Source organism: Cnephaeus nilssonii, assembly GCF_951640355.1.
Source record: "Cnephaeus nilssonii genome assembly, chromosome: 14".
Taxonomy (NCBI): Eukaryota; Metazoa; Chordata; class Mammalia; order Chiroptera; family Vespertilionidae; genus Cnephaeus; species Cnephaeus nilssonii.
In genome coordinates, this window is record NC_137085.1 from 1,781,293 (window position 1) to 1,806,503 (window position 25,211).

Genomic DNA, 25,211 nt, shown 5'->3' on the forward strand with positions numbered 1-25,211 from the left:
GGACGCCTGGCAACCCCGACGCCAGCGAAGGGACCTCACAGAGCTGCCGGGGTCAATCCGGGAAGGCAGCATGGAAGAGGTGGCAGACAGATCTCTTGGCACAAAAAGTAGTTGAGGCCACAAAACTGACTCTAAAATGCAAAATACCCAGAGGCCAGAGCGGAAGCCGAGAAGCAGAGGGAATGGCGAGTGGCCGGCGCTCGGCAGGCTCAGGGCAGCGCCGGGCCGAGGGTGAGGGTGAGGGTGAAGGTCGCACTCAGTAAGCTGGCGTGTAGAATGTCCTCACGGTGACTGAGGGAACGGCCGCTTGGAGGTGGCGAGCTCCCCGCGACGGGTGTCTGCCAGCAGAACTACAGCCACCTCGGGAGCTGCCCATCAGGCCCCTGGGAGAGGGGCGGGGTGTCCCAACGGACCCAATTCCTGAGCTGTACAGGCTCCCCCAGCACGCCCCCCAGGACCCGCCGGGCCCCGCAGCAGGAAGCCGGGGAACCCCCGCCCCCTCCCTTCCTGCCTCTGCCTGGCAGGCGGGGGAGGTGGGAGGTGGCAGGAAATGCCAGCCACGTGCTGCTGGGGGGGAGCCCCAGACTCAGCCCCTCCCGGCAGGCAGGGAACCCCTAGTTCTTGGAAAGGGGGCCTCAGGTCCCCCTAGGCCCTTCTGAGTTTGCAGGAGCAATGAGGGCAGCAGGTCCAAGCAGAGCCCAGCGGGCAGGGAGCCCAGGCGGGCAGGGCCGGCCGGGTCCACACCACGGCGCAGGGGAGGGTCCCACAGGGCTGGAGTGGGCCAGGAGCGTCCAGGAGGGGCATGGAGAAGGAGGGGGTGCCCAGGAGGGGAGACGGGCACAAAGGGTCAGAAAGGCCCTCTCGGAGAGCCAGCAGCCAACAAGACAAGGACAGGCTGGAACATAAGCACCCGCCCCACCCCTGCATCTCTGTGCCCCTGCCTGGCGCGCCCCCAGAACGGAAACCCTGCAGTGAGGACGCCCACCGCCAGCCCCCCCTTCCGGAAGGGCTGCTTCCCCTGCCACCCCGAGGAGGAGAAGTGGCCGCCCGGCGGGGACTGCGGTGGGACCACGGCGCGTCGGGGTTTGGGGGAAGCCGGGGGTGGTTGGAACAGGGGGGCCCTCAGGAACGGAGGCCGGCAGGCATGTCCCCGGCGGTGCTGCCTGGTGCCAGGGGGCTCCGCCAGGGCTGCCGGCTGTGAGCGGGATGCCAAGAGCAGGGCTGCGGGCAGGGCCTGGCAGGTGGACTCACCGCCGGTGCCAGCTCCGGCCTCCCTGCAGAAGGCGGGTCAGCTCGGGGGCCCGGCCCTCCGACCCCAGGAGCACGGCTCACCCCCGGCCTCAGCCGGGTCGGTTTACGGCTCGAGTGCTCAGGCTGAAATTTCAGCTCCTCTGCGCTCACCTTGCCCTTTGCCCAGCCAATGGCCCCGGCCCCCCAATCTCAGCCCCGGTCAGCGGTGCCCTCTGGGTGACCAGGGGACACCCCAGCCTGCCTCCCAGAGCCTGGGCCTTTGAGGAGGGCCAGAGGGGTGCAATCAGGCAGCCACAGGGCCCCTGGGAAGAGGCCCCCAACTGGCCAGAAGGGACCCAGGCACCTCCCTCTGCCAGGCCCAGCAAATCGGTCAGCTGGCGGGGCCAGAACTCGGGGCCCACTCCGTACGGGAGTCCGGGCTGGCCCAGACGCACCCAGGCCCGAGAGGAGGGAGGAGAGAGGAGGGAGGAGGGAGGAGGGAGGAGGGAGGAGGGAGGAGGGAGGAGGGAGGAGGGAGGAGGGAGGAGGGAGGGGGGAAGAGGGAGGGGGAGGGGGAAGGGGAGGGGGAGGTGGAGGGGAAGGAGGAGAGGGAGGGGGAAGGGGGAGGGGGAGGCGGCGCCCAGTGAACCAGCACATGCATCTCCTTCATCCCTGCACCACCGGCCACAGGAAGTGGCCGTAAGGAATTTCAGCCCCTGGACACCGAACGGGGCTCACCCTCCACCTGCTTGGAGACCACTGCTCGCCCCTCCAAGCGCTGCTTCCACCTGCCCCCAGGCCGTGCCCAGACGGGTGCCCAGGGGCCAAGGAGGGGGAAGGCGGGCTGGACACCAAAGGACAGGCAGGACGCGCTGACCACCGCCATGCCAGCCCCAAGGTCACACGGGGTCCAAAGTGACCGGGGGCTGCAGAGCCAAGCCGGCCACGGCCCTGCCCAGGGCTTGAGAAGGGGCGGGTGCTCGCTGAGAGTGACCCGCTGGGCAGGCTGGCCACTGCCGCCATGGGCCCAGGCCCCCAGGCTCCGGTGGCGCACAGACCTCGAGGACCGGGAATGCCAGGCCCGGCTCTGCGTCCTCAGCCGCCGCCCCATCAGGAAAGCAGGGCCGCAGCTCTCTGTCCCGACCCCAGGAGCAGCGCGCAGCCGACTCGCTCCCCTGGGGCCCAGCTCTCAGCCCTCTGCCCCCTACACCGGGGCCTGGCTGGCAGGGACCCCGTCCAGCTCCCCTTGGAATCGGCCCCCAATACAGGGTCAGGGGCTGGCTCCAGGCAGGAGCCTGGGAAATGAGGGAAACGAGGGGGTAAAGTGAAGGCGAGGGGCCTGGGTCCTACCCGAGGCCTGTGGTCCCTGATCAAGGAGGGCATGCCGCAGCAACGACGGGCCAGGTGGCTGGACCCCAACGCGAGGAAACCAGATAACAAGGCAGGACCTTCACCCAGAGCCCTCCCCCGGGGCCTCCAGGACCTCCAGGCCCCAGCCTGGGGCACCAACCCAAAGCCCTTCCGTCCTGACCGACCTCACTCCCCAGGGCAGCGGGCACACACCTGGGATGCTCCTCATGGCCAGGCCCCATCAAGCCCCACAGGGTCCAACCAGGGAAATACTCCATAATAGAGCTCAGGGCAGGAAGATGGCTGCACCGGCATCCAGTGAGCTCTCAATGACAACACATCTGCACCATCATCACCATCACCTTCACCTTCACCATCATCACCTTCACCTTCACCATCACCATCACCATCATCATCACCTTCACCATCATCACCTTCACCTTCACCATCACCATCATCACCTTCACCTTCACCATCACCATCACCACCATCATCATCATCACCTTCACCTTCACCATCACCATCATCACCTTCACCTTCACCATCACCACCATCATCACCTTCACCATCATCACCTTCACCTTCACCATCATCACCTTCACCATCACCATCATCACCATCACCTTCACCATCATCACCATCACCACCACCATCACCACCATCACCATCATCACCACCACCATCACCACCATCATTATCACCATCACCATCGCTATCATCATCACTATCAACATCATCATTATCACCATCATCACCATCACCATCACCACCATCACCATTGTCATCATCTGAGCAACGCCTTGCCCTGCCCACTGCACAACAAAAGGATGAGACCCAGGGAGACGGATGGGATACTGAGCAGGCCCGGGCTGGTGAGGGGCAGGGGGAGGAAGAGAGAGTGGTGCCCAGGGTAGCAGCCGCCCTCAGCTCAGCCACTCATACAACCTGGGCACTGTGGTTGGGCCAGTGGCAGGGCGTGCGGCTGGAGCCCAGTCCTGTGGGGGAAGTGGGGCCCAGCCAGGAGGAAGGTGTGGCCAAGAGGGGCCACCTGTGACCAGTCATCTGGGGCCTGGGCTTGGAAGGTGTTCGGGAAAGAGCCGAGGAGTGATGGACCCAACGCACTGGGCACTAGGGCCTTGGCAGGAAGCTGCCCCAACCCCGTGCCCACCCTACGGAAGCCCACGGTCCCAGGGTGTGGCCACAGCCTTCACACCAGGCCCAGCCACAGTCAACCAATGCATCGGCACCACCTTCCCCTCAATTCTCAGTGGACGCTGCCCTCCCCACCCAGCCGGCGGCACTCCTACAGATCCCACGGTGGGCACCTGGGGGCCCCTGGCTGCCGAGCGGCACACTGAAGCTGGGGGGCTCTGCCTAAACCACCACGGGACAGGGGAGGAACCTGCTCCAAAGCCACATCCACGCCCCAGCTCCTCACAGCTTAGGGAAACGTGCTGGGGGAGGCGCAGGACAGCACACACACTGGCCAGACCCCAACCCTTCCCTCCCCGGGGTGCAGCCGGCGGACACCCGGTCTGCTGCCGGGCAGCTGGCCCAGGCCCCCTGCTCAGTGGCGTAACACGGGCTGCGGTGGGGCCGGGGCAGTCAGCCCCAGGCCTGCGGGAACCGGGGAGGCGGCGCAGGCGCGGCACGGGTGGCTCAGGGGCAGGCGCAGAGCAGGGAGGCCGCTGAAATTGAGCCGCGTGATGCCGTCACAGCCCGGCCTCGCCGAGGGGCAACGCTGTGCACGGGGGCCCGCACCGCCCTGGGCTGTGCGTCTCCCCCAGGACAGAGACTCCGACACGGGACACGTCTAAGTAGCAGCCCTATGACGTGTCTACACGTGCGCACCACGCCGACGCTCGTTACCAGCTCCGTCCATCCCGCAGGTGAGCCGAGGGGCTCGGGAGGCAGAGGCGATTCCCGAGCCAGAGCAGGAGCCGCCAGCGTTCTGCCTGCTGCTCCCAACACACGCGCCTTACAGAGAACCCCGTGCCCCGCCAGGGAGAGCGGGCAGGTAGCGGCCGGCGGCGGTGCCCGGCGAGGGACACGGAGCGCAGGGAGCTGGGAGCACGCTCACCTCTGAGGCCCGCAGGGCTCCTGGCGCAGCGGCCTCCCCTCCAAGCAGGTCTCCTGCTCGGCCCCGCACCCCCGGGCGCCGGCCCCGACGGTGCAGGAGGGTGGGCGGAGGGGGAATTCCTGGTGAAACCCCGCCGCTCCCACAGCAGCCGGGGCCGGCCTGCGGCTGGCTGGGCGGTTTCTCTGTAACAGGAAGAGACGATTCTCCTTTCGCTTTGAGCCGCCTGCTCCCCGCCGGGGCCGCCGCCCGCCCGCCCGCGGCTGTCGTGGAACACCCGTGTTCTCGCCCGCCCGTGTTCTCGCCCCGGCAGCTGTTTCTCTCTTCGTTTTCAGCGCATCCCCTGCGGCTCCGGGAGCAGCTCGCAGACCGGCCACAGCCCGGCCGCGCCCCAGCCACCCGCGAGGAGCGGGGGCTCGGGAGGCGACGCCAGGCGGCGGCCAGTCACGTCCTGGAACAGCCAGGGAGGGGGACGCTGGGGGCGCAGCTCCCGTGGGCCCAGCATGGCTGGCTCCTCCCGGGACCCGCGGCCTCCCGCTGCCTGCGGAGATGGCCGCTTGGAGGACAAGCACCTGGCGCTCAGCGCCGCCAGGCCGTGCCCACCCGGGGCCACGCGGTGGGGGGCAGGGCCCCGCCAGGCGTCCACGGAGGGCAGGGGAGCTCCCCCGGGTTCGCGGAGGGCTGCCCGAGACCCCCGCCGCCGAGTGCGTGGGCCCTGGGCCCGCGGCACCCGCCCTGGCAGAGGCAGGCTCGCCCACGGGCACTGACTCAGCCCGTCGTGCGCGGGGGCCGGGCTGGCAGGGCCTCTGCAGGCGGGAGACGGGGCCTCGCCCGTGAGACAGACCGAGAGCGGAGGTCTGCCCGCCGACAGGGGCTTCCCCCGCGCCACGGGCCTGGCGCCTCCTCGCAGGGGCGGGCCTTGCGGGGGCTCCCCTTGGCCAGCACAGCGGCACCCACCTCCCACCCACCCAGCCTACTGCACCCAGCCTGCCTGTCACCCCCACCCGCTGAGAGCCCTGGGGCTCTGCACTGAGACCCCGGCCCCCGCAGGCCAGCCGAGCCCTCACTGCTGGGCCACGTGACAGGATCAACTCCCCACCTCCCACCCAGCCACCCTGGGGACCTGCTGTGCCAGGCTCTGCCCTCCCCCGCCCCCTCGGGGTCCCTGGCAGGCACGGGGCAGGCGGATGCAGGGACTGCGCTCTGCACTGAGGAGACGAAGGTCCAGGGGCCGGGGGTGCACCCTCGGACCCAGAACCTCCACCCCCATCCTCACGGGACATCGAACCACGTCCCCAAGTCTCCAACCCAAGGCCTCACTCCTGACCCAGAGGGGGCGGCGGCCGAGGGGCACGTCTCCGGATGCCGTGACAGCGGAGGGAACCAGCCGCTGACCCCGAAGACATGAGGGTGGGCAGGTGCGGTGGGGGTGCCCCAGGACCTGGGATGGGGCTGCAGGGGCACCATGGCGGCACCCAGCGAGCCACCCAGCCCACAGGGCCTCAGGCGGCAGGGGACGGGCACACTGAGACCCCAGGAGGGCCAGGCAGCACGCCCCGGGGGTGCCCACAGCCAGCTCAGCCCGCCCGCCCACGGCCAGCCCTCCACGGGCACTGCCGGGACCTCCCACCGCTCCCACCTGCACCCCAAACCCCAAAGCCCTGACCCGCCCGAGGCCGAGCCAGGGCCCCTCCCCCGCGCCTGGCCCCCGCTCGGGCTGCCTGGGTAGGCGCCTCCGCCCTGCAGTCCCTGCCGGCGCCCCGTCCTGACCCTCGCGGCCTTGTCACCGTCCACCTGTCCGGGCCCCACCAGCACCCTGGGGGTGGCTGAGGCCAGGGCCCACGTGGGAGGGCGCAGGAACACCTTTCCCTGCTGGCTGCTCTCTGAATGCCCGGGCACAGGGATGGGCAGGGCTGGGGGCATCCGCCCCGGGCCAGTCAAGCGACCAATGAGTGGCCCCGTGGCAGGGCCACCTCCTGGGGGCAGGCAGCACGGAGCCTGGGGAGCAAGCCCAGCAGCAGCCCCCAGCTCTCAGACCCTCCGGAGAGTGGGGGGCCCTTTGGCATCGGACGGAGAGGAGAGGGACCCAGAAAGATGCCTTCAGGTCTGCAAACCCAGTTCCTGACCCACACGCAGTCCGGGGAGCAGCAGCCCCCCAAGTGCGAGACTCGGCCCCTCCGGGGGACACACAGCCCGCCAGACGCCTGGGGAACCCTGAGCACCTGCCCCGCGAGCACTCGGCTGTCACCTGGGCCGCCAGAGACAGGACGGCGCGTACCCCTCGCTCCATCGGGCGCCACTCCCTCACCAGCAGAGCCCGGCCAGGAGAGGAGCCGGCGCACAAGGACCCGGGGTCAGCGAGAACTCCTCACGTGCCGATGCCACACGTGGGACTCACGGCAGACACCTGCTCGTGGCTGGCGACCTGAGTTCGTACACGACGCTAACAAGCTGCGCTGGGCCATTTCCCAGAGAATAAGCTGGAAAGAGGTGGCAGGCAGGGGCCCGGGCACACACAAGGTCAAGCAGCCAGCAGGCAGGGGCGCGTCCAGGCACCGGCCTCCTGCACGAGGCCGGAGCCACCGTCCCAGGTCACCTGCAAGTGAGGCAGGCGGCTCGTCTGCAGGACCCGGGGGGTGTGGCCCAGCCGCCAAGGGCCCGGGACCCCCCTCCACACACACACACACACACACACACACACACACACAGCAGGGCCTGACAGCCCCGCGTGTCTCGGGGTAAAAGCACAGGATCGAAACCCGCTGTCACGCTGAGCGCCTGGCCCGGAACTTTCTTTCTGCGCCCATTTCACAGACAAGGACACCCAAGCCCGGAGCCGCCGTGCCCGTCAGGGTCCCGGTGGCAGGGAGACGGGGCACGCGTGTGAGGTTCTCGCCCACAAGGAGGAGCTCCCAGAGGGAGGGGAGCCCAAACCCCTCCAACACCCCACGACAGGAGGACCGAGCCCCAGCCCAGCCGGGCGAGACCTGGCGCTCACGGCCCCGCACCTGGGCGAGCCTGGCGGTCACTGGCCTGACCGCAGAGCGCCGACGGCGGAATTGCGCCGAGAAGCCCAGCGCGGGCCCAGGTCCCCACCCGCCGGGCTGGCCGCAGGACAGGGTGGGGGCCACACACCTGGGGGCCTGACCCTCATCCCTGACCCACAGAGCGGGAAGCCTGGAGGGGTGTCGTGGGCACCCCGGCCCGTCAGGACGGCACGGCGCCGGCTGGTGCCTGTTCTCCTATTTCAGGTTCCAGCTCCACAGCCAGGAGGTTCCCAGAGACACGGCACGAGGGAGCCGGGCCGTGGGCCCTCCGCGGAGATGCCGGCCAGGAGCCTAGGTGTGAAGGGCCGGACAAACCAACCCGGGGACGGTCATGCGGCCGGAGCCCTCACTCCCGCACCACAGGGTGAGCCCGGGACCAGCTCTCACCTCCCGCACGCAGGCCTCCGCCATCCCCCCCCCTCCCCGCCCCAGGGAGCCGGGCCGAGACCCAGGGGCCCACGGGCTCCGGCTGTCCGTCATCCGCCTGCCCCAGGGAGCCCCGGCCCCACAGCTCCCCCGACGCTCCAGACACGGCGCCCAGGAGGACGGCGGGTCCACGGCACCCTCCAGGGAGACCATCCCGCCAGCCCAGCCTCAGTTTCCGCACCTGGAAAGGGGAGAGGCAGACCCAGGAGCCTCCGCAGAGCGTCAGGCAGGGAGAGGAGAGCAGCCAGCCCCCTCCCGACCGGAACCGCTGGCGATGCCACGCCAGGGCCGGCCGGGCCGGTGGTCCCGGCCTCAGGCTGTGAGCGGGAACTAGGACACGCACGAAGCGCCTGGCACGGCTGGGCGCTGGGCGCGTGCCCAGCAGCCATGACAGGGCATCGGGAGGCGTGCTGTGAGGCGATGTCCATGCCCAGCACCTGGCCTCCCAGACAGACCCGCCATGAGCCCCACACCCGTGGGCAAGACCCCGCCCCCGCCCGGCCACGCCGCCCGAGCCCCCCTGCCCTCACCTGCCAGCCACCTGCGGTCGCCTGCCCGCCAGCCCAGGCCGCCTCCCGAAAGAGCGGCCAGGAGGTGCAGCCGCATGGCGAGCGCGGGCGAGAGGTCCCACCACGGCGACGGCCCCATCGGCCCCATCGGCCCCCGGCCCGCGGGCTCGGGGTCCCGCAGCCTCCGGCGGGGATGCAGGGTGGTGGCTCGGTGGCGGCACCGGGAGGAAGGAGGCCGGGAGGAAGGAGGCCGGCTCCCCAGGCGCCGGGAGCTCTCAGGAACGAGTGGCGCTCGGGCTGCCGGCGCCGAGTTCCCCTTTCCCGGCCCGGCCGCCCCCTCAGACACCTGCGGCCACAGGCAGCGCCCATTGGCCGGGCCGAGCTTCTTGGAAAAGGCCAGGGACCGGCTCGTTTCCTCCATCCGAGCCACGGCAGTCCCGGCGGCGGGCGGACCGAGCTCAAATCCTCTCCATGCTGGCCAGCTGCCTGGCTGCGGGCAAGTCGGGTGACCTGGCGTAAAATTGGGGTGGGGGGCACGCCCCCCAACAGTGCCAGCCGGCGCCCAGGGACGCTCAGCCATTACCTGCACTGTGCTCGTCTCGGCCTGGCCTGGGGCGGGGCCGGGGCCCTGGGAGAAACCCAAGTGGCGCTATGGGAGGTCGCATGCCCTCGGCCACCGGCCGCCCCGCATCCCCCGGCATCCCACACCCCCGGCATCCCACACCCCCCCGGCATCCCACACCCCCCGCCGCCCGACACCCCCCGCCGCCCCACACCCCCCGCCGCCCCACACCCCTGGCATCCCACACCCCCGCCGCCCGACACCCCCCGCCACCCCACACCCCCCGCCGCCCCACGCCCCCTGGCAGGAGGCATTCTGTGCACAGCACCCTGAAGGCCAGGCAGGAGCATCCTGCAGGAGGGACAGCAAAGGTGAGGGCCCAGCAGCGGGGGGAGGGGGTGCCAGGATGGGAGGCGGGATCCAGGGTGGGAGGTGGGGGGGTCCAGGGGGGGAGCCAGCTCACCAGCCCGGAGGGCAGAGGGCAGAGGGCAGGTCCAGCAGAGCCAGCAGCCAGGAGGCAGGGCTGAGAGAACCGGATGGGCCGCAGGCAGGGCTGTGCTGGGGGGAGGGGGCTGTTCTGGGGGGAGGGGGCTGTTCTGGGGGGAGGGTGCTCTGCTGGGGGGAGGGGCTCTGCTGGGGGGAGGGGGCTGTGCTGGGGGAGGGGCTGTGCTGGGGGGAGGGGCTGTGCTGGGGGAGGGGCTGTGCTGGGGGAGGGGCTGTGCTGGGGGGAGGGGCTGTGCTGGGGGAGAGGGCTGTGCTGGGGGAGGGGCTGTGCTGGGGGGAGGGGGCTGTGCTGGGGGGAGGGGGCTGTGCTGGGGGAGGGGCTCTGCTGGGGGGAGGGGGCTCTGCTGGGGGGAGGGGCTGTGCTGGGGGAGGGGCTGTGCTGGGGGGAGGTGCTGTGCTGGGGGGAGGGGGCTGTGCTGGGGGGAGGGGCTGTGCTGGGGGGAGGGGCTGTGCTGGGGGAGGGGGCTGTGCTGGGGGGAGGGGCTGTGCTGGGGGAGGGGGCTGTGCTGGGGGGAGGGGCTCTGCAGGAAGTGGGGAGGGAGGGGGCCTCCCAGCGCTGGCCGCCCTCCAGCCACACAGCGGGTCCTTCTTCCGGGCACAGCTGTCTTTTGTGGCCCATCAGCCAGCGGCAGGCCCCGGGAGTGGGGGCGCGGGGGCCACTGCACACAGCCTGCAGCCCCCGGGGCCCCGGCAGGCAAGCAGGGGGTCCTCCACCCCCACCCCAGGAGCCCGTGGGCCGCCTGCCCAGGCTGCAGGGGCCGAGGCTGCACGCACAGGCCCACGGCCCACGGCCAACGCTGGGAGCGGCGCCAAGGTTCTTCTGAGCACTTGGAACCCCGCTGCCCAGGACAGCCCCGGCGCCGGCCGTGGGGCATCGGTGCAGCGGGCGGGGGCGGGGGGCACCGGTGCAGCGGGCGGGGGCGGAGGGGGCTCCGGTGCAGCGGGCGGGGGCGGGGGGGCTCCGGTGCAGTGGGCGGGGGCGGGGTGGGCTCCGGTGCAGCGGGCGGGGGCGGGGGGGGGCACCGGTGCAGCGGGCGGGGGCGGGGAGAGCTCCGGTGCAGCGGGCGGGGGCGGGCGGGGGCTCCGGTGCAGCGGGCAGGGGCGGGGGGGGGCACCGGTGCAGCGGGCGGGGGCGGGGAGAGCTCCGGTGCAGCGGGCGGGGGCGGAGGGGGGGCTCCGGTGCAGCGGGCTGGGGGCGGGGAGGGCTCCGGTGCAGCGGGCGGGGGCGGGGAGGGCTCCGGTGCAGCGGGCGGGGGCGGGGGGGCTCCGGTGCAGCGGGCGGGGGCGGGGGGGCTCCGGTGCAGCGGGCAGGGGCGGGGGGGCACCGGTGCAGCGGGCCGGGGGCGGGGGGGCACCGGTGCAGCGGGCGGGGGCGGGGGGGCTCCGGTGCAGTGGGCGGGGGCGGGTGGGCTCTGGTGCAGCGGGCGGGGGCGGGGGGGGGGCACCGGTGCAGCGGGCGGGGGCGGGGAGAGCTCCGGTGCAGCGGGCGGGGGCGGGCGGGGGCTCCGGTGCAGCGGGCAGGGGCGGGGGGGGGCACCGGTGCAGCGGGCGGGGGCGGGGAGAGCTCCGGTGCAGCGGGCGGGCGCGGAGGGGGGGCTCCGGTGCAGCGGGCAGGGGCGGGGGGGCACCGGTGCAGCGGGCGGGGGCGGGGAGGGCTCCGGTGCAGCGGGCGGGGGTGGAGGGGGCACCGGTGCAGCAGGCGGGGGCGGGGGCGGGGGGCACCGGTGCAGCGGGCGGGGGGCTCATCCGCCTGCAGGACCCTCACAGAAGGGCCAGCGGCAGCCCTGCCTCGGTCCCTCTCCAGCGCCCCCTGGCCGCAGGGCACCCCTCTGCTCACACCCTCCTCACCTGAAACCCAACTTGCTATGGGTCCTCGCACCCCTCACCCCACCTGCTCGTAAAGGTCCACACACCAGAACCCACTCGGGTGCAGTTGGAGGCGGGAGGAAGTCCCAGGGTCCCTGGGCAGAGGGGGCAGGACGCCGCTCGGGGCGGGGAGGTGGTGCGTCCTCCCGCGCTGATCGGTCGGCGGGTTCTGTGCCGTGTGCAGCCGCGTTTTCAGAACCACACAAACCACCTCTGCGCGGCCTGGTTTCAGCAAGACCCTGGCCAGACAGTCCCGAGGCGGCTGCACCTCCCCCGGGTTGGCCGGGATCCCTCCCTCCTGCCTCCCAGCTGCCGGCGCGTCTGGTTCGGCGCCCGGGACCACACCTGGAGAAGCTCACTGACCGACAGGGGCCTGGGCGGTCCTGCCCGGGGTGAGGATCCCAGCTTTACTCCCGAAAGGCAGCCATGCTAACTCAGCTGTGGCTGGTGGTCAACCGTGACCCCCAGATCCTCCTCGGCCGCCGGAGGGCCTGGGCCGTCAGCCTGCGCTCCCGGGGCGAGGCGAGCAGGGCGGCTCCCGTGAGATCCCCGGGCCCTCACCCCACTGCGTCAGGTCATTGTGCCCCACAAACCTCACCCCTCGGCAGCTCCCTCCTGCCATCGTCAGCAACCAGGGAGGGCCGTGCCCGAGCCCCGCTCACCCTGAGCCCACAGGCGGCGGCAAGCCCGGCACCGCAGGGGCCTCCGCGCAGCAGCACAGGCCACCTCCAGCCTCGGCGGGGCCAGTGCTAGGCCCAGGGCTGGTCCTGACCAGCTCACAACACCCCCGGGCCCCCAGCACCCCCCAACCCCGAAGGTCCTACGTCATCTTGTCCCACCCCAACGTGGCGCGTCAACAATGCGAAGACCCAGCCTCTGGGCCCCCCCGCCCCCCCCGCACTTGCCTGCCAGGGGCCATCGGGGCGGAAGAGCAAGTCCAGGTGACGGCGCAGGGTCTACCCCACTGGCTGGGCGGCCTCGGGGTGGAGAAGCCTGGACACACAGCCCCCCTGCGTGCCGACGCCTGAGCGGGGGGGAGGGGGGCTCTCATAGGACTGGGCACTCTGCCTCCACCATCCCACCTGCGCCCAGAACCCACATCCGCGTGGTCACACGTCCCGTGTCCCAGCCGAGCAAGGCCCGGGGCCTCCTGCCCCCGAGGGGTCTCACCCATGGGCCCCGCCCGGGCAGGCCCAGCCAGAGGCGCTCAAACCCTTGGCAAGCGCCAGGGATGCGCCAGGAACATGCCAGGAACATGCCAGGAGCTGACAGAACGGCAAGCAGCATGTGCCGCCTCTGGGTGGGCAAAAAGGCGGGGGCGGGGAGGGCAGCGGGGCGGGACCGGCTCAGACCAGCTCGCGGGCACCTCCCTGTCCGGCCAGCCAGCATGCAGGGACGCTGACGACGCCCGGGGTCTCCGTCCCTCGCTCCCCAGCCCCTGGGCCGAGCCGGCAGTTGGCGGGAGCGTTGACACTGCGGGAACGGGAGGGGAGCACAGAGGGAGGCCGCCCGCTCCTGCCCGCCAGGGGGCTGCGCCCGCCCAGACAGCGTCCCCCGCAGAACGGGGGGGGGGGATGGACGGTGACCTGGAAGCCCCCCCCCCCCGCCACACCCCTCAAACCTGCTGTTCCTTCCAAACACAGGGGTGCTCGGGCCCAGTCCCTGCCCCAGCTCCGCCTCCCCAGCCCAGCAACATGAGGCGGCGGCCGGGCCACCCCGGGGGACGGACGGCAGGCCTTCTGCTCCCTCTCAGGCCTCTCACCCCACCAGCGGGACCTGCCGGGCACCCAGCTCCTGGCCCCCAGGACGCCCCGCCCCCCCGGGGCCCCCTCGCCTCCCCAGGCCTCCCCCTCCCCATCAAGGCGCCCAGCCCTGGCCAGCGCCCCTGAGCCCAGTCAAAAGTAAACACGCACACACCACCCAAGCCTCCGCTTCCTTCCTGCGCACGCGGCCGCCGAGCTGCCGGCAGCAGGAGCAGCAGCGGGGCGAGCGGCGGGGGGAGGCGCCTGCCCACGGCGGGCACACTGGCCCCCGCGCTGCTGCCCCCTCCCGTCGTTCACACCCTGGCAGGGGGGGGAGGGCCGCACAGAGACCAAGGTCCCACGGAGGCCGCCCGGCCGCTCCCACACGCCTGGTCGGGGGCAGGGTTAGGAGGGGCCCGGGAGGTCCCCCAGACAGCGACGCCCCACAGCGGGCACTGCGGACCGCTTTGAGTCCACCTAAGCGGCCCCAAGCTGAAGGAGCCCTTCACGAGCACCTACTGTGCGTGCGGCCAGGACTGAGGCACTGCCCACTGCCCCCACTGCGAGTCGGCAGACGGGCAGAGCCCCAGGGAGGCCAGAGCTCATCCGAGGTGAAGTCACCCCCCAGCCCCCGCCCCAAGCCCGGATCAGGAAGTCGAAGACAGGCAGACCCAGGGGGCCTCCCGCCAAGACTGCTGACCATTAGCTTGGAAAACCCCAAATAAGCCCAGGGGTCTCCCACACTCACTCAGCAAGGCCAGCCCGGCTCCCTCTCTGAGGGCCGGGGCCACGGTGGGTGGGCATCCTGTCCCACACAAGCCTCGTGTCCAGCCCCGCCCAGCCCCTCACCCTGGTCCTCAGAGCAGGCACGGTCTTTCCCTGTGGGGCTTCCTGACAGACACCTCCTCCAGGAAGCCCTCACTGCCCCTGCCAGAGTAGAAAAGTCCAGACCAGACCCCGCCCCAAAAAACACCCCTCAAGAGCGGGGCCCCACCCTAAAGGTCAGGGGTGGGGAACATCCGGCCCACGGGCCAAAATCCTGTGGTCTGGCCCTGCCAAGGCCTTAGGGGTGAGCTAATTAAGCGTTGGACCAAACGCAGCAGGCTAATGTTCACACTGGTCGTTTCGTATGGCGCACGAATGACGCTGTAAATACCCAAATGGCTCTTCCCCACCCTGCCCTAGGTGCTAGCTTAGTCTGAGCCCATCACCCCAGACTGCAGGTTCCCCCCACCCCGCCCTCTCCGAAGCCTCTGCAGCCTCTGGCCTGCCCCGGCAGGTCCACCCCGTCTAGGACCCCCGTGACCAGTCCAGCCCACACCTGTCCTCCCGAAGGTCCGTTTTCCCTGAAAAGCTGGGCCCAGGACACAGGCTGGGCCGGCCCGGCCGTGCTGGCTGCCCTGCGCACAGCCCCTCCTGGCTTGGCTGTCTCTGCCACGGAGGGGCAGCGGGGTGCCGGCCCTCGGTAGGAGGAGGGGCTGCTGTCCACCCTGGGCCCCCAGCTCTAAAGCCCCTGACCCAGGACCGGGGGCCCTAGAGCCCTGCGAAGGCCCTCGGTCTGGCTGCTGACCCCCTGACCCAGCGGCAAAGGGTCTGCAGGAGGGGCCTGGGGAGACGAGGCGCCGGGGACAGGAGCCCTGGGGACACACACCGGAGGGCCTGGCCGGAGGCAGCTCTGGAGGCCCACCCCCCAGGCTCCCTGCGCAGCCACGCCTGCTCCCGGGACGCCCAGGGCCCTCCCCCGCAGCGCCGGCACTCAGATCCTATCTGCCTGCCCACCTCCCCTCCTCCCCTCCAGCGGGTTTTCCCGGCTTGAAGGTGGGCCCTGGGGCAGCGTCTGCTCCTCCTGGCCACCCAGCCTCCCAGCGGTCCGCAGCACAGCCTGGGGGGAGGCGGGTCCCAGAGGGCTGGCCCCCGCCCGCTCTCCCGCGCCTCGGCGGTTCCCAGGCCTGGCCGGCAGCATGCCTCGGCACGTCGGCCTCAGCGGGGCCCCTGCCACCCCCGCTCCGGGATCGGTGTGACTCACGGGGCCGGCACGCTGCCTCCGGCTCCCACCTGGGGCGGCCGCCCTGCACACACACCTGCCCGGACTCGATGCCAGCGGACGGCAGGACGGGGCTGGGAACGGGGGTCCCAACACGCGGGCTGGCCACGCTCGGCGCCGGGAGTGCTCCCAGGAGGGACCAGGAGGCCGTGCTTGGCGGTGGCCTAGGAGAGGAGCCCCTTCGGGGCTGCAGCCTCACCCGGAGGCCCAGGGCCCAGGGAGCGCCGTGGGCAGGGGCCAGGCCCGCCGCCCCTCCTGACTCACCCAGGCCTGGGCGCTGCCTCTCCCACGGGAGGCTGGGCTGCACCCTACGGGGCCGGGTAGGTCATTGGGCCCGTCCCCTGCGGGCCACAAGCACCTGGGTCTCGGGCTCTGGCCGGGCCACTCGGGAGGCCACCTCCGGGAGGGGCGCGGGGCCCCTGCTCAGGCGCGGCCCAAGGCCTCGCTGTCGGCGGGCCAGTCTTGTCACCTCCGAGGACCTGGGCGGCCAAGAGGGGCGCCGGGCAGGAGGGCAGGGCCCTGGCTGTGGTCAGTGTGGGACAAGCCTCCAGGGCAGCCACGCCTCGGCTCACAGCAGGCCTGCGACACAGAAGGGCCACCAGGCCACTGGGCAGTGACGTCCCCCACCCACTCGCCACCCTGTGGTCCCACCGATGGCCGGTCCCAGAAGCCCCCAGGAGCCCCGTGTGCTGAGTGCCCGCCTCGGGACACCTGCGCTCCCTTCACCCCTCCCTGCCCCCCGGGGTCAGGTGTTCCCCCGCGGCAGGGGCCCCACGGGAGCGGGAGAGACGGGTGCAGGGCCCCCCGCGCCGGCGAGGGACCGGGAAGAGCGCTGCAAGGACAAGCAGGTGGAAGGGAACAGCACACACAGATGTGTGTGTGGGGGGGGGGGGGGCCTGGCCCAGGCCCAGGAGCTGTGTCAGCAGGAGCGACCCGGCAGCGTGGACATCTGCTGACGGAGGCCAGCGCAGGCCGCCCCACCCCCACCCGGGGAAGGCGAGGGGCTCGGCCCCGCCCAACGCCGAGCAGCCTCTCTTCCGGGCACAGGATGGAGCAGGACAATCTGACTTAAGGAAACAAAACAAAGTCACAGCCAAGGGCAGCCTGGCTCCCGCCGGCGCTCGGCTCGGGAGCTCCCGGGGCCGTGTGTGGCCGGAGGGCCGCCCGCGGGCAGGAGCCCCCTGCACTCCCGGCGCAGACGGACACACAGCCGGTCTGGGCACCCGGGAGCGGCCGCTGGGCAGAGCGAGCTGGTGGGGGGCAGAGAGAGCCCCCCTCACACCTGCCCCTGGGGATGGGCACCAGGGCACCCTAGAGCCCTGATAAGCCAGCAGGCATCCTCGTTCCCCCGCCCCCTCCCCCACAGGGCAGGCCACCGCTCTCCCTCCTCCACCTCTGGGACGGATGGCATGGTCTGCTCAGGAGGCAGGCATTAAAACGGCTGGGGGGCCAGGACCCCCCCCCCACCCCCCGCCAGGCGTGGGCCAGGACCCTGTGCACAATGCAGCACAGCAGCGCCTCAGAACCGAACGGCTGGCACCTTGGGCCCCGGGGACTCAGGGCCTCGCCTGCACCCTCTGCCCTCCCTGGTCATGCCCAGAACAAGGGGCGGCTGCCAGCTCCCTGCAGAGCGTGCTGCTGGCCGCTCACCCCCTTCGCACCGCCGCCTGCCCACCGTCCAGGAGACAGTGCGGGGCCAGGATCGTGGGCTGCACCCCCAGGGCGGCCAGCTGCCTCCGGGCCCCCCGCAGCCCCACGCCGGCCCTGACACCCCGCATGTGTTCAGCTCCTCGGGGCGACGGGGCAGGCCCTCACTCAGCTCCCGGCACCGCCCGCCCGAGGGGGCGGGACACGTTTGTCTGGACAGCAGGATCCCGTGACCGGGGAAAACACACACGTAGGATCTTAGAGAGGGATCAAGCCCCGGAGTAAAGGTGCTGCGTGTCCTGTCCTCCTCGCTCCCCGAAAACCCGCGCGGGGAGATGGCATGCGGACTGGGGTGGAGACCACACAGCACGGGCCAGGCTCCCCGGGCATTGAACAAGCAGGTGTGGAGGGGGAAACCTGGGTCCCCCGGACAGTGGCAGCCCCGCCGCCGTGCGCCAGAGCAGCCAGGGGCGTGAGTCCGGCCGCCGAGGCCAGAGCCCCACACGGCGCGCTGGCCGGGCGGTTCCCAGTGAACGTGACGGAGAGCAGCGTCCTGCCTCCTGCAGGACAGACAGGACAGACAGGACGGCGGCCGCGTGGACGGGCTGTGTGAGGACCGGCCGCCCGAGGGTCAATGTAGCGAGTCCAAGAGACCACGCGACAGCAGGACCCCGGGCGCCGGGCACAGACGGCGCGGCTGCGAGCACACGGCACCCCCACGCAGGGAGCTCCGAACAGGCCCCCCTCTGGGCCTCAACCCCACCCACACCTGCCCCAGCCCCACCTGCCCCCAGGTCAGGCAGCCCCAAGGACGCGCCGTGACCCCGCGCTGGGGGCAGCTCAAGGTCATGCAGGGCGGCGGCCAGCTCAGCCCGTCGGTGACCCCACGACCCCTGGCTGGCTGAGGGCCGTACTGCCAGCTCGCCTGCCGCCCTGGGAACGGAGAGCTGGCTCCCGTGGTCCCAGCTCGGAAGCAGAGGGTTTGGGGTTCTGCGCCCCAACAGTCCAGGTCCCAATGCAGCCCCTCCCTGCCCCTCCCGCCGGGCACGGGCTCCAGGAGCACCTGGCCGCTGAGGTCAGGAGCAGGGCGAGGCCCCGCGGGGACGGCCCCTGCTGGACGGGGCGCCGCCTGGACCGGCTCCTCCAAGCCCCCGCAGCATCGCTGCGTGCAGGGCTGAGGCTGAGCCACGTCCAGCCCAAGGCCACACAGCTGGTCAGGGACAGGCCAGACCGCGAGCCCAAGGCTGCCTGGGCTCAGGGAGCAGGGCGGGCGGGGGAGGCACCGGGGAAGGGGGCGGAGGGGGCGGGGGGGCTAACAACAGGGGCGCGGGAGGCCTGGCCAGTCCCACCAAGGGGCCAACCTCTTCCTCCCCCAACAGAGGGGGGCCCTCCTTCCCACGGGAGATCCCAACAGCGAAGGAAACGGAACGCGTGCGCTGGGGTTTGTGTAGAGACAGTCAGAGCCGCGTCGCGCGTTATCTCCGCCCTCCGAGGAGCTGGGGCGGGGGCGCGGGGCTGGCGCTGACTTCTGTCTGGCTTTGGGAACAGAGCTGAGGGTGGGTGATTTGGGGGTTCCTCCTTGGGTGGGTGTTTTACACAATCTCCGCGTCTCCCTGGTCCGCCGCGTGCACAGACCCTCTGGGGAAAGCTCGCACCAAGCCAACCGCAGACTCGGTTCCTCTAAGACCCACCCACCCCAGAGCCCTTCACCCCCCCACCCCCCGCCGCCCCCAACCCCAAGCTGGAAGGCACCCAGGGGGCCAGAGCTGTGTGCTGGGCGGTAAGCTGAGCCGGCCGACCCAGCAGCCCGTCCACGGGGTCCTGGGCTGACCCCGAGATGAACCGGTTTGCTCTGGGCCAGGGCCTGCCAGCAGTCTGCGCCCGCCCGGGACCCGCTTCGTGCAGCGTCCCCGGCAGCCTGAGCCCACAGCCCCAGGAGGGCCCCTCCGCCTCCTCCACGGAGCTCACCCACGGCCAGAGCCCGACGGCGCCAGCCCAGTGCCCAGCAGCCGCTGAGACTCCAGGCAGGAAGGTCTCCTGGGGTGCCCGGGCCAGCCCCGGCCACGGCAGCCGCCCCCGCTCACCGCCTCGCCCGCCCTGCAGGCTGCCCGAGCCCCAGGCCTGCCCACTCTCCAGCCCAGCCCTGGGAACCGGGTCACTTCCAGGAACACACCAGCTCCCTCGCCTCCAGGCTTGGACACGCAGTTCCTGGGCCAGAAACTCCCACTAAGCATCTCCAACCCAGTTTAAACACCTCCTCCAGGGAGCCCTCCTGACCCCCAGCCAGGACACAGGCCTCTTCTACTGCACACCCTCTGGGAGCACTCGCCACGCTGCAGGTGCCCCCAGCCTGCCCGTCGGAGGCTGCCAGGGTCTGGGGACCCTGCGGGGAGGAGCCACAACTGGTTCATCGGGCATCCCTGGGGCCTGGCACACAGCAGGTGCCAAAGGCAGGCTTACTGAGTGGATGGATGGGTGGGGGCAGGAGACCTGGGGTTCACCACAGTCCTTAAGAACCAGCCGAGCAAGCACCAGGTTTCAGAGAGACCCCAAGGCACGAGCAAGCTGTGCAACCACAAGCAGGTTAAACAGCCTCTCTGAGCCTGTATTTCCTCTTCTGCAGAGAGATGTCACAGACGAAGGAAGTGGCGAGGAGGGGTGGGTCAGCGGCCACGAAGCTGGCCTTTCCGCATCTGTCCCCACAGGTGCTGACCATGGGTGGGGAGGTGCAGGGGGCCCCCGCCAGCAGACCTGGGTTGATTCCTGGCCGCATGACTCACGGTGGGCGGGGCCACAGGCATCTGACTCAACCCCGCTTGGCCTACGTGTCCTCGTCCTCAAAAAGGGGACAGGGCCTCGTCTCAGCTCCCCTCCCACGTCACGTCACAGAGTGCTTGCTAGTGGGACGCCTACCCCCCCTCGACCCCCGGCACTAAGGACGGGCAGGTGAACCGCGTCAGAGATAGACGGACAGCCTTTCCCAGGAGCCCAAAGGGCCCATCAGTGATGCAGCCGCAGAAGGTGGAGCGGGGGCAGGAGGGGAGGCACGCTGTCCAGGTGCAGATATCAAGGAGGGCTTCCTGTAGGAGGCACTACTCACCTCCCTCCAGCTACAACGTTCCCCCAAACCACACCTGGACACGCCATACACAGGCCAGGCCTCTGTGCACGCCCACCGTGAGGTCAGCCGCCACGCCACTGCGCCCGGGAGGGCGGAGGCAGATGACGGGGACCCCTGGCAGCGGAGGCACTGAGACTGGGGTCCAGCCCATCGCCCGGCCAAGGGCCACGGTCAACAGCGCCGCCTGTCTGCTGCAGTGTCCTCGCCTGGAAAGCGGGCTGGCGGGGCTGCCCGAGGACCCACGTGGCGAAGCCGAGCACCGTGCCCGGCGCACAGTGGGCGTGGCGCTGCTGCAGCCGGCAGGCAACCGCCACGGCTCCTGGTGCGCTTCGGGGTCACCCCCCCCCCCCCACTGTCATTCCCAGTCCCGGTGGAGGCGCGGAGACCGTGGCTGAAACCACACTTCCTTCCCGCCGGCCACGAAACCCGTCTTACTTACGGAGCGCGGGTTCCGACGCCCCTCTGCCCCGACCCGGCTCCACCTCCCACTCAGGCCCCGGCCCGGCCCCTCACCCTTCCTGGGCTCCTGCTTCCTCATCCCTAAGAGACTGTCTCCAGGCCGCGCCCCTGCTGGCAGGCGGCAGGCGGGCGCCATCGGCGGGCATGGCCACAGTTCCCAGAACCCAGGCCCCACCCAGGTGGGGACCGGGCTGGGGTCTGCAGCAGCCCTCCCAGGGGAGGCGTCCTGAGCCCCTCTGGGCCTCCCCTCGCCCAGACAGCAGGTTCCAGAAGCCTCCTCCACCAGCTCCACACGGAGCCTCCAATTCCCCTCAGTGACCAGAGAGCCCCAGCTACTTGCCTGAAGTCACACAGCTCAGAGCGGCAGAGCCGACGCGTCCTTTCCCAGCGTCCCTGTCCTCCCAGCCTGGCCCGCAGGACCTGGGGAAAGGCCTTCACCACCAGCAACCTGGGCACTGGCCCGTCGGTGAGCCCCCTCGGCCTCCCCGGGCCCCGGCTCCCTCCTCTAAACACAGTGTGCCCGCTGCAGGCGGTCCAGGTGCCAGGCCCCACGCTGGCCAAGGCAGAGGGTCACTACCCGGTGTTGCCCAAGCTCCCGCCTCCCTCCATCTTCTCGATGGGGGACCAGCCCAGTACGAGACCCGGCCCTGGAGGGCGCAGGGGCCGGGACCGTGGCTGCCACCTTCGGCCTCCTGACTGGCATCTGCCCACCACGCTGGCAGGAAGTCCTTGGCCTCCGGGCAGCAACGTCACACCCTCCCAGGCCTGGGTTCCGATCCCGCCCTCCACGCCAAAGCACCTGACCTCCCTCACACGGGCAGGTCACGAGGGGTCCGTGGGCCCCGAGTCATGTCACCCTGCCCCGGCGTCACAGCCTCCGCCCTGCCCTGGGCAGCCGTGGGGGAGGAAACGGAGCCGGGCACCCGAGAGAGGGAGGCTGGGCCGGGCCTGGCACCCAGGGCCCGGACACCCAGTCCTGTGACGGGCCGGCAGGATGTTGGGAAACCCACGAGCCCCAATTTCAACACCGCCAGCCACGTCACCAGCTGGTTTCCACACGCAGCAGCGCGGGCAGGTCGCTGCCCTCCGTCTGCCCGCCGCCCGGCTCCAGCCCCCTCCGCCGCCCCCCACTCGGGGGAGGGCCCTCGTCCTCAGGGGCACACAAGACAAGGAGGGGCCACTTCGAAGGTGCAAGCCCGCCCCCCCCCCCCAGCCTGCTTCCCACGCCCTGGGCCCGCTGCAGGCCAGTGAGCCGGGGTGGACAGGCCCCAACGAGGCCACCGGGCTCTGCTCCGTCTGCGCCCCGAGGCTGGCAGGAAAGGGGCGCTCTGGAGAGAGAAGGGCCCTGAAGCTGCCTCCTGCCCTGGGAGGCGCCCAGCTAAGGGCACACACACACTCACCCCGGCCCCTGCCGCTCGCCTCACGGCCCCCCACAGCCGGTGGGCCCACCTGTCCCGCCGAGCCGGGGCCTGCACACTTCTGCTGAACTTCAAGTGGAAACAAGAGCGGGGCCGGGACAGCAGCCACCACCCACGGGCACCCCGAAACGGTCCCCTGAGCACCGAGGGCAGCCGGGCCCACGCTGCCCGTGGCCTGCACTCCTGGTCCCAACTCCGCTGTGCATGAGCCCAGGTCCCGCACGCCGCCCCCCCACAGACCCTCGGGGCCCCACCACACCACCGGCTCTCGGAAGGGCCAACGTTCCTACCCGACCGCCCCCTCGCTATGGTCCAGCTCAGCGTCCAGCCGACTCCGGGGGCAGAGAAGGGGAACGGGGCCCTCACAGCGCCGTAGGGTTCAAACCCCGAAACGCTCTCTGCGGCCAGGCCGCCCCGGTGACACGGCATTTCCACGAGGGCCAGCCACGCGCCCTTCCTCAGACGTGGAACCGGGCCTGACACGCCAGGCGAGGGCCCGATCTGGGGACAGCGGAGAACGCACGGGGGCCGGAGAGTGACCAGCACAGAAACAAGGCAGGCCACTGGGTCACCAAGTGGGGAGGCCAGCCTGGACGGTGGCCGGGAAAGGCCACGGCGAGCGAGCAGGGGAGGGTGGGGGGCGGGGCAGACAGGGCCCGGCAGGGCCTTCGGGGAGGAGGCCTCTCAGGGACAGATTCACTCCTGAGGCCACCTCCCCGGCTGCTAACCGGCGGCCGACCTGTGCCGGTGACACGGAGGGAGGGAGGGAGGGAGGGTGAAGTGACAACAGCCGCGGTGAGGACCCGGCCTTGTCCCTCTGACGGTGGGACCTCAGGTCTGCCAAGGCTGCAGCCCGGCACACACACGCATGCGCGCACACACACACAAACACACACACACGTACCTGACGCACGCATACACACACATGCACACACGTACCTGGCACACACATGCACACACACACGCATGCACATGCGCACGTGCACGCACACACACACCCCGGGCAGCCCGGCCTGCAGCGAACCGCACCGGCTGGCGCCTGCAAGGGGGAGCGGCACCGCGCAGTGACCGGCTGTTTGTTCAGTGACCGATTGCCCGGCGGCAGGGAGTGTCTTATCGCGAGGATCCCCCGGCCGGTCCCCGACCGCAGGCCGGAGCTGTGGGAACCGGGGCGCCGTGAGCAGCTCTGCAGGGTCAGCAAGAACGGCCGGCTGAGCGGCCGGAGCCAGCGGGCCGCCGGGGACAGCAGGCGCTCCCTGGGTGTCAAGCCGCGAGGGCCCGGACCCCGGAGGTGCAAACGAGGTGCCACAGAACAGCACGGCATCGCCCCTGCGGCTCTCCACCCCGTGCCCCACTGGGGCCCCTGCGCTCCTCCCTGCCCCCTGCACGGGGTGGGGGGGGGAGGAGAGGGGACGTCCAGGCCTGGGAGGGGGCTGAGAGGCAAACAATAACCAAGGCAGACGCCGAAGGCGGAGACGAGAGAAGCCCCCAGCCAGGCAGGTGGCTAAGGGCCAGCTGGACCCACGTCCCAGCTCTGTGCCACCTGCCCCCCGAGAGTGAAGACCCCCCTCCTGGCTGCCCCCCCCCCCCGGGGCAGGAGCTGGTCCTCAGGAGGCAGGGGTCAGTCCTTGTCCTGGGCACTGCATGGCCTCAGGCAAGGGACCCCCCTCTCCGGGTCTGGTGGACAGTCCCTCAGCCCTTCACCCCGACACCTCTCTCCAGGTGCAGCTTCCGGAAGGGGAGACCCCCGGCTCAGGCGAGGCCCCAGCGGGTGGGGGCTGCTTTGTCGGGGGCGCCCATGGCCCGCCCAGGGGGTTCAGGGATGGGGGAGCTCAGGGACAGGGAGGGGGGGCTCAGGGACAGGGAGGGGGGCTCAGGGACAGGGAGGGGGGCTCAGGGACAGGGAGGGGGGGCTCATGGACAGGGGCTCAGGGACAGGGGCTCAGGGACAGGGAGGGGGGCTCAGGGACAGGGAGGGGGGCTCAGGGACAGGGGCTCAGGGACAGGGGCTCAGGAACGGGGGCAGCTGCGGCCGATGCCAGGAAGGAGGCCGCGTCTTCCACTCCCCCGAGCGCCGGCTGCAACCAGCCCCCGCCGACACCCAGGGTAACTGGTTCCAGATGTGGCGGGAAGACGGGAGCAGGGCGCCCTGCTGAGGAAGCTGGGAGGGCCGAGATAATGCGGAATTCCTGAGCCTGTGCCAAGGCCCATGGACCGGAGGGGCGGCGTGCAGCGAGCGGAGGAGAGGCGCCGAGACCACCCAGGCAGCGCTGGTGCCGGAGACACCCCGGGCCACAGGCCCTCCCGGCCACCTCCCTGCCGGGGCCCTGGCGTCTGCGCGCCTGCGACTCCCATCGGCCACCGGCCCCGCACCTCCCCGGCGCGGCTGCTGAAACGCAGGACCTGGCCACCCCAGAAGGGACGGGGTGCACGCAGGCGCCAGACACAATCCCTCAGTTTGAGGCTCCGGCCAAGACAGGACAAAGCTCCTAGGGTAGGGGTTGCTCACCTGACCCCTGACCCCCACCTCTCACCGCTGCCCCCAAGCTTATGCAGAGGGCCTGGTTTCACCGCTGCACCCCGACCCCGCTTCATTCCCCACCAAACACTTCACAGCCTTCCTGACACTGTGGGAGGGCCTGCCCCTCGCAAGGTGACCTGGACAGGGCACAGCCCTCCTCAGCCTCAGTTTCCCCATCTGCAAGAAGGGATTGGAGATTCTCACCTACGATGATCAGAAACAGCCAGGCCACACGCCCACACGCCCAGCTCCTCTCCGTCACTGCAGACAGGCGGGCACAGCCTGGCCCATCGATGGCCCCCCACCCCTGCCCCTCCGGGCCTACCTGGGGGCGGGGCTGGCCCCGGGGCGGCTCCGTCTCTACCCACACCTCCACCAGGAAGGGGCTGCCCTGGCTGAGCCTCAGCTGCCCACTGGGCTAGAGACAGGTAAAGGGACCGTGCCCAGACAGGCGCCCGGAGGGACTGCCGTCCTTACTGTCAGCAAAGACCAACCCCAGGGGGTCAGCTGGCCACGCTCACCCGGCAGGGAGCCCCACGATACACAGGGGCTCCCAGTGCCCACAGAGGATGCTCACTGGACCTCACGGCCCCTGGACACACAAGCCCCGCCCCGGGCCTCCACACCCTGCCCCGAGCACCTGGCCACTCAGCCCAGCGGGAAGGGGCCGTCACTCTGCCCAGATGTA

General features: G+C 71.2%; 1 protein-coding gene across 2 annotated transcripts in view; it reads right to left on the reverse strand.

Annotated features, from left to right (window-relative positions):
• RXRA (retinoid X receptor alpha) overlaps positions 1–25,211 on the reverse strand; it is an 80,143-nt gene that overhangs the window by 23,428 nt on the left and 31,504 nt on the right. The window contains exon 1 of one of the 2 annotated variants that reach the window (XM_079790030.1): positions 20,925–21,635. The exons of the other annotated variant lie outside the window; for it this stretch is intronic. The gene's annotated coding sequence lies outside the window, so the exon portion shown is untranslated. Of the gene's footprint in view, positions 1–20,924; positions 21,636–25,211 lie in introns of those variants that run through there. 2 annotated transcript variants of the gene reach the window in all.